At 42.3% G+C, this 12990-nt stretch overlaps 1 long non-coding RNA gene across 1 annotated transcript; it reads left to right on the plus strand.

The window, feature by feature from the left end:
- The first annotated feature begins 684 nt into the window (after window positions 1–684).
- Window positions 685–11954, plus strand: LOC143662377 (uncharacterized). Its single transcript, XR_013165316.1, has 5 exons — window positions 685–842; window positions 4611–4668; window positions 5020–5104; window positions 6254–6348; window positions 11018–11954. It is a non-coding gene; the product is annotated as an uncharacterized LOC143662377 (long non-coding RNA).
- The last annotated feature ends 1036 nt before the right edge of the window (window positions 11955–12990 follow it).

Raw genomic sequence — 12990 nt, forward strand, 5'->3', positions numbered from 1 at the left:
AACAACCAACCTTTCAGTGATTCCCTGAAGGCCATATGAAAATGTCCTAACCCCTTGCAAGGCCCGCTTTGATCTAACCCTAGTTAGCCTCTGGGACCCCATCCTTGTAACTCCATCTCCAGCCCACCCCAAACACCCACACCCAGCTGCTATGCCATCCAGTCCTGTCAAATGCAAAGCTCCCCAGACCTACCGGGCTCTCTCCTGTTTCTGAGCCATTGTACATTCTCTCTGTGGGGCTTTTAATTTTCCCTTAACCCCATCGTCCCTGTGGCTAGTCAATGCCTCACCTCCCCAGCGCCAGCCCCACCATCCTGGATCCAGCCTGGTTCCTGCCCTGGTGCACCTACCCTGGTCCACCCATCCCCAGCCAGCCTGACGAGCCTTCCTGGGAGACTGCTGAGTCGCAGCCCCATCTCCATCTCTGTCCTGTAATCCTCTGCCTCCCATGTAGTCTCCCCACAGAATGGAAACTTCCACAGGGCAGAAACTGTTACTTATCTCTGTATTTTCAGTACTCAACCCAGGGCCTGGGAGCGGACAGTTACAGTTTGAGAAACAAATAAATAAATAATGTTCTAACCCCATAGATATGACTGAAATGTACTCCAAGGGAATGCAAAAATGCTGTTTTAAACGATTGCGTGCCCAGTCTTACTATGAGGCTCCAGCTGCTGTGGCTGCCTTAGCGAGAGATAAATCCAAGCAAGGCAGATTTCCAAATAATGCTGAGCCTGTGAACAGATGAGAATAGCCCTGTTCTACCAAGGAGGATGGGTCTGGGGGCTCATCTCGGCCTTGCACAGTCAGCAAGTGAGGGAGGGAGGCTTGGCCCAACAACAGTAAGTAACGGTTTATCTACTCACATTTTTTTTTTATCTCATGCAATCCTTTTAACAGTCTTGTGTAAGTGAAGTTTTATATCCTCATTTTGCACATGAGCAAATGAAGATTTAGCGAAATGAAGCAATTTGCAGGCTTTGTGTTTTTACTGAGACATACCCAACCTGGCGGAGGGGGGGGACACATAAACCTCACTAATGCACATTGCTCACATCCCTGCATTTATAACATCACCAGCAGACAGGGCAGTGAGGAGGAAAATCCCTGCCAACCATGGGGAACAAACAAGGTTGTTGAAGCCACAGTCAATTTATCTAAGAATAACCACTCCTGTTGCTTTCCGAACATGCTTGATTTGGATATGACTCTAATTTAAAAGAGCATGTGGTAGTTAGATTCAGTTGCCAACTTGGCCAGGTGAAGGTGCCTAGTTCTGTTGCTGTGGACATGAGCCAATGGTACGTGAACCTCACCTGTTTCTCATTACACCTGCAGTCAGCTAGGAGGCGTGCCTGCTGCAATGAATGATGTTTGATTAAATTGGCTGGTGCTTAAATGAGAGAGCTCAATGTAGCATAGCCCAGGCAGCTCAGCATACCTCCTCTCAGCACTCGAAGCTCAGCCCAGGCCTTTGGAGATGCAGAAAGGAATCACCTTGGGGAAAGTTGTTGGAACCCAAAGGCCTGGAGAGAAGACCAGCAGAGACCATCTTGTACCTTCCACGTAAGAAAGAACCTCAGTTGAAAGTTAGCTGCCTTTCCTCTGAAGAACTAATGAAATAAATCCCCTTTTATTAAAAGCCAATCCGTCTCTGGTGCGTTGCATTCCAGCAGCTAGCAAACTGGAACAGTACATTTACAGTCCTTGAAAGTCCACAATGAGATGTTGGAACCCATTGTTGGCTATCAGTCCTGGTTATCATATATACTTGGAATAAATAAAGCATCTCCCAGCTTGAATTCAAGAGGCTGTTTTTAAAACTCATGGCTAACATAACCAATTAAAAAAAAAAAAAAGGAGGAGTTGGGATTTTCCAAAACAAGGCAAGCCCATTTCAAACTCCTTTGTACTCGCTGCTTGTCCTCTTATTAATCACAAGAATGCTTGCCAACTCGCCACAGATTTTTGTTCAAATTAATTAGCCATATTTTATTATGTCCAGAGCACAGATTAGCAAAGATTGGAGACAGAAAGTAAATATCAAGAAATAAAGAGGAAAGGGAAGGTCTTTTGTTATGAATGCATGAGTGTTTAAACTTCTCATTCAGACTGGGTTGGGAAAACCTGTAACTATGAATAGCTTGGAAGGGCTACTTAGCGGGATTGGGCCTCAGTTTACCCCATCAGCAGGCGAAGTGCTGCCTTCTGTCTTTAGCCACTTTTCGGTGACTGGCACTTAACTGTATTTGAGACAGAGTTCTGATTTTTTTTTTCCTCCTTCCTTACACCCTGCCCTGGTTCTCAGTGAGCTTTGTCCTGTCTTGGTGCCCACTCCACTTCCTTTCCCCAGGAGGCCAGCGAGTCCTTACAATCTGATTTAGTGTCCTCTGGAGTCCGGCCCTGTGCCTCCATGCCAGCTGGAAATCGCTCGCAGGCCAGAGGTAGTGTTTCTGGAATATCCGGTGAGTTTGCCTCCGCACAGTTAAGAGATGTTCTTCAGATAAGCCACTTTTGTTCTCACAGGCAGCTTTAGAGCAAAAAGTCCTTCCACTTAGCACTGAAAATCAGCTACCAATACAAGCCCTGTAAGAAAATTAGCATTTCTTTCTAGATCCTAATTTGGATCTTTCCTGCCCTTATTAAATTTAAAAAGCAAAATGTAGTTTATTTGCATTTCCAGGTTGCCTGAAGTTCTTAAAGGTTGTGCTCACAGCAGCATTATTCACAACTGTCAAAAAGTGAAACAGCAGAAGCTCCACAGGCAGATGAATGAATAAACAAAATGTGGTCTATCCCTACAATATTATTTGCCTGTAAAAAAAGGATGAGGTTCTAATACATGCTGCAACATGGATGAACCTAGAAAGCACTAACCTGAGTGAAATAAGTCAGACACAAAAGGACAAATATTGTATGATTCCATTATATTATATGAAATACCTAAAATAAACAAATTAATAGAGACAAAAAGAAGATCAGAGGTTGTGAAGAGCTGATGCCAGAGCCAGGGGTCAGGGGTAAGGAGAGTGAAGACAGGGGGTGGGTGGGGAGGGGAATTTATTGCTTAAAGGTTACATTTGTTTGGGTTCATGAAAAAGTCTTAATGGATGGTGGTGACGGTAGAACTCTTTTGATTTTGAATATAATGAATACCACTGAATTGTACATTTAAAATTGTTAAAATGATTTGCACACCGATGTTCAAGGTAACATTATTATGTTCATGGTGACGTGGTGACATGGTGACATTACTCACAATTGCCAAATGTGAAAGCAGCCCCATTGACCATCAACAGATGAATGGATGAATAAAATGTGGTCTACACATACAATGGAACATTATTTGGCTATAGAAAAGAATGAAGTTCTGGTGCATGCTACTGCATGGATGAAGTTTGAAGACATCACGTTGTGGGATATAAGCCAGACACAAAAGGACAAATATTTGTATGATCTTACATGAAATAAGTAAAATATGCAAATCATAAAGTCAGAAACTAGAATACAGGCTACCAGGGTCCAGGTGAGGGAGGGGAATGGTGGGGAGTTAGTGTTTAATTGGTACAGAGTTTCTGGTTGGAGCCATGGGAAGTTTGGCAACAGATCGTGGTGACAGAGGCACAGCTTCCTGAGTGCAATTAACACCTATCAATGGTATATTGGAAAAAGTGATAAAGGGAAATTTTAAGTTATATCTAAGTTAACACACAAACCAAAAAAACATCAAACTGTACAACACAAAGAGTGAACCCTAATGTAAACAGTGGGCTAAAATTAATTGCATAATTATAATAATATGGTTTCATCAATTATAACAAAAGCACAACGCTAAGGCAAGTGTCAATAACAGAGAAAACTGTGTGAGATGGAGGTAAATGAGAGCTCTGTATTTTCTGCATGATTTTTCTGTAAACCTACAATTGCTCTAACAACAATTTTTTAAAAAAATAGTAAAGATACTATTAGAAGCCTGATCAAAGAAAAGCATTTAAACCATTTAAAAAATGGTTAAAATGGGAAATTTTGCGTTCTATGCTACCACAACTTAAAAATAAAAAGATTAGTTAAAGATTGGTGCATGAATAAATGAGGAATCTAGAACAAAATTCTTTTCTACAGCTTACCCAAGAAGACATCATATTAATAAGCTTTTGTGTATTGTTTCACCTTAACACACTCCTGGCAAATTGTCCTTACGGTTTCTTGTGTTATTTCAGGTGCCCCTCCTTCTTTTCTTTCCTTTTGAGATCAGATGTGCTCTTCTTGAAGAAATTATTAACAATTTTATCTCCACTTTTAAAATCCTTTCTTTGATGATCAATTCAATGGGGTTAACATGTTGCTGGACTTGACTTTCTTAAGATGCCTGATCATGTTGCTAAACCAGTTCTTCACAGACATGGGGGACCAGGCTGTCCCTGGCGGGCTGGTGACAGAAGAGCCTTCAGGCCTGTCCCAGCACCCAGGGGCAAGATGCTGAGCTGCTTCATCCGAGGACACAGGGCCAGGAGCTGTGCCAGTTAAGGCACAAAACCGCCTACCTCCTGGGTCCGCCTTCCTCAGTCCCAGGCTGAGCCTCATCTCTGTTCCCTGTTTGCCTCTTTCAGCTGTGCTTCTGTGCAGATTGGATGATTTCATCGCTGCATAAAAGAACTGTGAAGAAAGGTAAAATTCCAGGCACAGATTCTATCATTCCAGGAGCGGACTCGTTGTCCCGGAATTCAGCTCTGTTCCCTTAAGTGAACGCCAGGGTGCAGGGCCAGGGAAAGGCTTTGAGGCAGAATAAGTGGCTTGCACACAGGCGCGGGGTGCAAAAGGTGAGGGCGGGGCAGGGGTCAGAGTTTGGAGAGTGGGGCCGGGAGCGAGGCTGGGAAAGGGAAGGGAAAAGAAGGACGGTGCAGTTCTGAGCAGGCCCTGTGTGCCGGGCTGGGAGTTGAGATTTAGCTGTGAAGGTTGTGGGGGGCTCCCTATGGAATTCTGCGTGAGAAAGTAACCAGGATGCTGTTTGTATTTCAGGAAACTTGCCGGAGAGAATCAGCAGGATTGGAAACATCTACTGTTACAGGTCTCCACCTCCCGCAAGCTCAGCTCAGGTCCCCAGGTACAATAGAAACAGCCTCGCCCGAGCTCCAAAACAGGCACAGACATTTGGGAGCAAGCAAGCGTGAAAACCCTGTTGTGTGAGTGGATGCCATCCTAGCTCTCTGCTCATTTGGGTGCTCAGCATGCCCCTGCTGGGAGGCTTCCATTCCTGGCAGATGGGACTCTGTTCTGAGGGTGGGTTCACCAACCTTCCGAGAATGCCTGGAGGATGGTGGGAGACCAGTAGATTTCTAGACCTAAGGAGACGTACTGGAGTATTAGGCCGCTGAAAATGATCTTTCGCATCCCTTATGCCTATCAATGACTCCTCTAGAGCAGATTCAGAGATATTTGAAGTGCTTTCTCCTGCAGAAATTCCAGGTCAGGTCTTTGAAATGCCAAGACCCGCTTCTAGAATGTAGGTTAGAGCTAACTGGCACACACAGACACCGATCAAACTGTGCATGCCGGTGCTGAAAATGTAGAGCGTGGCACCACGAGGTGGGGAGAATAATAAGACTCCCATGATAAGACTCTGCTGCAGTGATATGGAGGGACAACAAGTCCTCAAGGCTCTCAGGAGACAGAATGAAGAGTGTGGGTTCCTGGATGAGTGCAGGTGGAAGCCTATGGCGTTTTGCATGACTCATACTTTTCCGACTTGATCAACCAGTAAGATAAGAAATACCAGTAGAGGAACATGTTTTTAGGACAAGGAGATGTCAACCGAGAAATAACAAACCAAGCCACGAGGCAATAAACGCATTATTTGAAGTCTTAGATTTGTAATTCGGGGAGTGCGGATCCAAATCATGTCCCATCTTGGCCTTTCCAGGCAGGGGCTTTCAAGGAAAAGAGGAAGATTAGACAAGTTTTGTTTGGTTGGTGTTTATGTGGAGAACTTTCATTGACCTTCAGTTTAGTTAACTGAGTTCATTATCTTGTGGTTGTTTACGGGGTTCAGGGACATTGTTTCTTGAGGCTTCGCGTCCTGTAGCAATTGTGATATCTGGCTGAGACCTGCATAAAAGTCACCTCCAGAATGATCTCCTGGCTCTGTTTTAAATCTCTTAGCTATAGCAACTCTATTTTGTTTTATTTCTTTCAAAAGAGGTTAATACTCATTTTTTGTTTGTTTTTCTTTTCTTTTTTTTTTTTGCATGGGCAGGCATCGGAAATCAAACCCGGGTCTCTGGCATGGCAGGCGAGAACTCTGCCTGCTGAGCCACCATGTGGCCTGACTGGTAAATCCATCTTTTAAAGGTAGTTTGGTTGTTGTTGTTTATTGTATTTATGTCACAAACATGTGTATGGTGCTTGCTATAGGCAGTACACTCTTTTATTATAATCTTTTCTTAATGTAACTTTATTGAGACATAGTCACACACCATACAATTCATCCAAAGTATCCAGTCAGTGGCTCATAGTATCATCACATAGTTGTGCGTTCATCACCATGATCATTTTTAGAACATTCATATTGCTCCAGGAAAAGAAATAAAAAGAAGAAAGCCCAAACATCCTATACCACTTACCTCACCCTCTTATTGACCACTAGTATTGGATTCTACTCAATTTTAAGACATGCAGTAGGGGTAGGTTAATTCCCACACTAGTATTGTCAGAGATACGTGTGTGTGTGTGTATGTGTATATATTTATGTATATCAGTAGAACAGAACAAAACATCCAGTAGTCAATGCACACAAACAGGGGAAACCAACTTTTCTTTTCTTTTTTTTTTTCAATATACATGTGCAATCATTATCAAAGACCAAGGCTACTGGATTAATGTTCAACAACTTCAGGTATTTCCTTCTGGCTATTCTAAAACACTAGCTAGTAACAAAGAAATATCTACATAATGAGTCAGTAGTCATAGTCATTTGTTAAATTCTAATTTCTTGGTTATACATTCCCCACCCCCATTTGATCTTTTTCTCAATCTTCAGGGCTATTTGGGCAATGACCATTTTGACTTCTTTGTGCTGGAAAGGGGTGTTGACCTTATGGGATAGAGGAATGAAACTGGTTGATGCTCTTGGAGAGACCAGTACCTCTGGGTTTCAGGACTTATCTGGCATAGGATCAATCTGGAGGTCTTAGTTTTCAGAAAAAATAAACTTACCAAGAAAAACTTGTATAGAGAATTAGAGCCCAGGGCACTCCCTAGGATTTTCAGGAATACTGTGGGTTGGGGCGTGACACGCTGTGGTTGCTTGGAATATCTGGCTAAAGCTTACATAAGAGTAAGCTCTAGAAGCAGCTAGAAAGCAAAATCTGAGATGAAGGGATGGTAGCCCATGACAAACTCTGCGACCTGTCCTGTAACTACTTGTTGAAGAGTGCTTTGAAAACTATTGCTTTTTCCTTTCTTTTCTTTTTATATATGCTATGTCATACAATAAAAAAAGTGTAAAAAGAAGAGTAAGCTCCAGAATAACCTCTTCACTCTATTTGGAATCTCTTAGCCACTGAAGCTTTATTTTGTCTCATTTCTCTCTTCCCCCTTTTGGTCAAGAAGGCTTTTTCAGTCCCATGACGCCAAGTACCAGCGCATCCTGGAAGTTCTGTCCCATGCTGCTAGGGAGATTTACACCCCTGGGAGTCATGTCCCACATAGGCAGAGAGAGCAGTAAATTCACTTGTCTAGTTGGTTTAGAGAGACCACCTCTGAGCAACAAAAGAGGCCCTCTGGGGGTTACTCTTAGGCATAAGGTAAATTGATTTTGATGTACTTGTTGGTGGACCACAAGCCAGCTGGATAGTCTGTTCTGGATCACAGTAACAGAGGCCAGGCTGAAGATACACATCAGTGATTGGTATTTTTCTGTTCTTATTTGTTATTGTGGTAACACAAATACAACTCAAACTTTCCCATTTTATTTTTAGGTGTACAATTCAGTAGCATCAATTACATTTACAGTACTATGCTACCATATGCTCTGCACCCATTATACAAGAGCTCCCTGAGGCTACACGTTCAGCCACTGAATGGCTACTAGAGCTGTACACGTGGTTGAGCTCCTGCCAGGAATAGACAGAGTATAAGAAGTGGTGAGAACCGAAAAAAAGAGCAGGCCAGGACTGAGCATGAAGGAAGAACCACACTGAAGGAGAATTAATAGTAAGTCTGAAAAAAAAAAAAAAAAAAGATTGCAAAAGAGACCAAAGGGCAGTGGACTAAGAAAAAGGAAAAGCTGGGGAGCCAGGGAAGAAGAGATTTTCCAGGAGTCAGCAATCAACAGTGCCCAGTGCAGGACAGCCAGACACCAGTCTGCTGGAAGGGTGGGGAAATATGTGAGATGACAGAGAGTTGGGGAATGAATGAGGGAGAAGTAAGGTGAGACAAAAGGGCTGTGTATACTCACTGTTCTTTCAAGAAACTTGTTCATGAAAAAAAAACACTCTTGGGAAATTGAGCAAAGTTTTCTGAGGTTTAATTTCAAATCTAAAATAGATGTAAATTTTTGCAAAAGAAAGTCAATAAAAAAGAAATATATCTGCACACCAATATTCATAGCAGCATATTCACAATACCCAAAAGGTGGAAACAGCTTAAGTGTTCATGAACAGATGAATGGATAAACCAACTCTACATCCATACAATGGAATATAATTCGCCCATAAAAAGAAATGATGGTACAATTCATGCTACAACACGGGTGAACTTGGAAGACATCATGTTGAGTGAAATAAGCCAGAAACAAAAGGACAGATACTGTTTGATTCCACTCATAAGAAATATGCAGAATTAGCAAATTCCTAGAGACAGAGAGTAAATTACAGGTTACCAGGGGCTAGAGGGAGGGGAAATGGGGAGTTATTGTTTGATGGGTTCCCGGTTTCTGTTTGGGGTGATGAAAAATCTTGGTAATAGAAGGTGGTGATGGTAGCACAATATAGAGAATGTAATTAATGCCACTGAATTGAACACTTGAAAAATTAAAATGGCAAATGTGATGGTATGCATATGTTATCACAATAAAAAAATGAAAAATAGAAGTTAATAGAAGAAGAGAGATTGAAGATGTGAAGAGAGATTGAAGATGTGGAGGTAGGGAAGGAGCTATCCGTGGAGCCCTCATAGGGGCATCAACTCTACATCAAAGAATCATCATCTCTGCCATCTCCAGCACCTCTGCCTGCAACGAGGATGATGGAGGAAAGCTGGAGTGGCTGTGTGATAGAGCTGTAGGATTAATGGGATCCCGTTAGGATGGACAGGACATGACCTGTTTGGGGTTTAAAAAAACAAATTGGAAAACTGAAAGTGATTCTTTTCGAGTGCATTGACAGGCCCCTGGGGAAACGCTGCCGCACCCACAGATTCCATTCAAGTTCTGTTTTCAACATTTAAAACATTAAGATGGTTTAATATGGCAGCTGTTGAATTTTTCTTTGAGAAAAATGGGGGGGGGTACATATTATTCAAGATCACAGTGCCATAAAAAGGCCCTTGTCCTTGCTGAATTCCAGCCGAATACGATCGAAGTCTCACATCTGAAAGTGGGTGTTTTAAAGCCCCCTACGAATTCAGCAGCTCTTCAAATTCTTGGTCCGTTGCAAATGTCCACAGAGCTTTGAGAGACTCTTTTATCATCTTCAAGCCAACCTATTGTGGCTTTTACAAATACTGATTTTTGTCCCTGCCTTTCTAGGGCTTTGCAGTTTCATTTGTATGGAAGAAAGTGTAAACTTCTGCTTGGCTTCCCTCGTGAGTGGTTCCTTCCCCGATGGACCCTGATTAAATTACCTTTCCTGTTAAAAATATCTCCTCATGAGCCTCCAGGAAAACAGCTTACAGAGCCTAAGAATATTCCTTATTAAAATTTGATATGTAAAGAAAAAAAATTAAAACAAACAAAAATTTTATATGTAACTTTACATATAATTTGCCACTCCAAAATGTGATTTAAAAATTCCATTCATAACTATTAGTACTAGAGATAGGTAGAGTTTTAGAGCCATCTTTGAAGATTCTGGACCACCCCTCCCCACCTCCCCTCCCCTCCTCGCCTCCCTCCCCTCTCCCCTCCTTGCTCCCCTCCCCCCATCAACCTTCTAGAAAAAGGCTGTCATACCTATAGCTCTATTTAAACTGGTTTGAATTGAGGAATGTTTGACTTTTTATTTGCTCCTGAGAGTATCACAGCCGATGCTATCACCCTGGCCACTTCACAATTCTCTCTGTAGCAGCATCCTTGTCGTGAAATTGTTCCGTGACCCGGTCTGCTTCCAATGACCTCATTTCCCAGTCACACATCTGCCTCCAGGAGCTGAGCCTCATCTCGTTCGGAAACCAAACTGTGCAACAGCCTTGCAGAGTGGGTTGTTAGCTAAACTGTGACACAGAAACACCCAGGCCCCAACCACTGGAAACATGCATGAGCTGAAAACCCTAAGAATCCAACTTCCTCTTTTACCAAAAATCTGAAAGTCCTTGGACTTCCACTGTAATGTATTTGCTTCCTAGTATTAATATTCAAAGGTGTTTAAATGCTCAACTATTTTATTTTTTAGCTGATATGGTCAAAATGTGTTGCTGGAGACCACAGCGCTGGAAGAGATGAAACCCTTCTTTGGAAACACTTGCTAGATGTCAGGCATTATTCTAAACCCTTTATTAGTGTCTTCACATTTACTCCTCACAATCTTACAAGGAAGGAATTAATATTTGTTCTGCTGCACAAAGCACAGAGAGGTTCAATAACTTGCTGGAAGTCACACAGCTACCAAGTGTTTGAGATTCAAACCCAGGCAGACTAACTCCGTGAAACCCCTCTCTGCTCCTCTCAACCCTTTCCACTTGCCAATTTACACTTGCATTAACAGCTGTTTTATACTTGGCAAGGACTATGAATTTCTGGTTTAAAACACAGGTCATTTCCTATGGACTGGATTGAGTAACTGGCTTTCTTTGCATTTTTCAGGATGTCTCCAATGGATCAGTCTTCAGCCTTTCCGATTGTACTCTCCATCAATTTAAAAACAAACAAACAACTGAGCAGTCACTGTGAAAAACAGCTTGGTAGTTCCAAGAAAAGCTGAACATAGAATTACCATATGATCCAGTAATTCCCATTTCTAGGTATACCCCTGTTCTAGTTTGCTAGCTGCCAGAATGCAACACACCAGAGACGGATTGGCTTTTAATAAAAGGGGATTTATTTTATCAGTTCTTCAGAAGAAAGGCAGCTAACTTTCAACTGAGGTTCTTTCTTACATGGGAAGGCACAGGGCGATCTCTGCTGGCCTTCTCTCCAGGCCTTTGGGTTCCAACAACCTTCCCTGGGGTGATTTCTTTCTTCATCTCCAAGGGCCTGGGCTGAGCTGGGAGTGCTGAGATGAGGAATGCTGAGCTGCTTGGGCTGTGCTACGTTGCGCTCTCTCATTTAAGCACCAGCCAATTAACTCAAACATCATTCATTGCAGCAGGCACACCTCCTAGCCGACTGCAGATGTAAATCAGCAACAGATGAGGTTCACGTACCACTGGCTCATGGCCACAGCAACAGAACTAAGTGCCTTCACCTGGCCAAGCTGACAACTGAATCTAATTACCACGACACCCAAAAAAAATCGCAAGCAGGGATTCAGACAGTTGCACACCAGTGGTCATAGCAGCATTATTCACAGTTGCCAAAAGGTGGAAGCAACCCAAGTATCCATCAGCAATGCATGGATAAACAAAGTGTTGTCTGTCCATACAATGGAATATTATTCAGCATTAAAAAGGAACGAAGTTCTCATGCGTGTGGTAAGATGGATGGACCTTGAAGACGTCATGTTGAGTAAACTATGCTGGACAGAAAATGATAAATATTGTATAATGTCACTGATTGGCCAATAATTAGAACAAGCAAATTCATGGAGTCAGAAACTAAAATTTAGATTACCAGGAGCCAGGGGGAGGCAGGGAATGGGGTGGGGGGGGGTTCATGTTTAATTGGTATAGAATTTCTGTTTGGGGCAATAGAAAAGTTTTGGAATCACTTGAATTGTGACTTTCCATTTGAAAGTTTTGGATGGTGGTGATGTAATACAACAGTGAGAATGTAATTCACACCACTGAATTATATATTTGAATATGGTTTAGAGAGGAAATTCTGGTTTGTATATATGTTACTAGCACATAAAAATGTACAAAAAACCACAAACTGTCAGACTGTACAACCCAAACAGTGACACTTAAGCTCTATAGGCTATAATAGCATTCTGTCGGTAATCGTACCAAAGGAATTACACTAATGCAAAGTGTCAATAAGGGGGATGTACACGGGAACTCTATTTTCTGCGCGGTTTTTCATGGCTGGATCTTGAAAGAATTATGCTGAGCGAAATAAATCAGATGCAAAGGACAAATATCGTACGATTCCATTTATATGAAATATCTAGACTAAGCAAATTCACAGACAGAGAGTGAATTATGGGTTACCTGGGGTGGGGGCTCGGAATGGAGGGGTGGAGAAGGAACGGGGAGTTTTTGCTTAATGCGTACAGAGTTTCTGTTAGGAATAATGAAAAAGTTTTGGTGACGGATGGTGGCAGTGGGAACACAACTTTGGGAATGTAATCAATGCCACTGAATTGTACACTTGAAAGTAGTTAAAATGGGAAATTTTAAATTGTGTTTGTGTTATCACATTAAAAAGTATTTTGTTTTTGTTTTTGTTTTTTTTTAATCACAATTGCTGCTAAAGATGCCCACATCCTGATCTCTGGAAACTGTGAATATGTCACTTTACGTAGCAAATGTGTGTAAATTAAGGATCTTGTGATGGGAGAGAAGTGGGTGGGCCAAATGTAATAGTGAGGAGCCTTCTAGAGGGGAGGCAAGAGAACCAGAAAGGGAGATGCGAGGACAGAAGCTGAGGTCACAGTGATGGGGCTGTGAGTTAGGGAA

Source organism: Tamandua tetradactyla, chromosome 2, assembly GCF_023851605.1.
Source record: "Tamandua tetradactyla isolate mTamTet1 chromosome 2, mTamTet1.pri, whole genome shotgun sequence".
Lineage (NCBI taxonomy): Eukaryota > Metazoa > Chordata > Mammalia > Pilosa > Myrmecophagidae > Tamandua > Tamandua tetradactyla.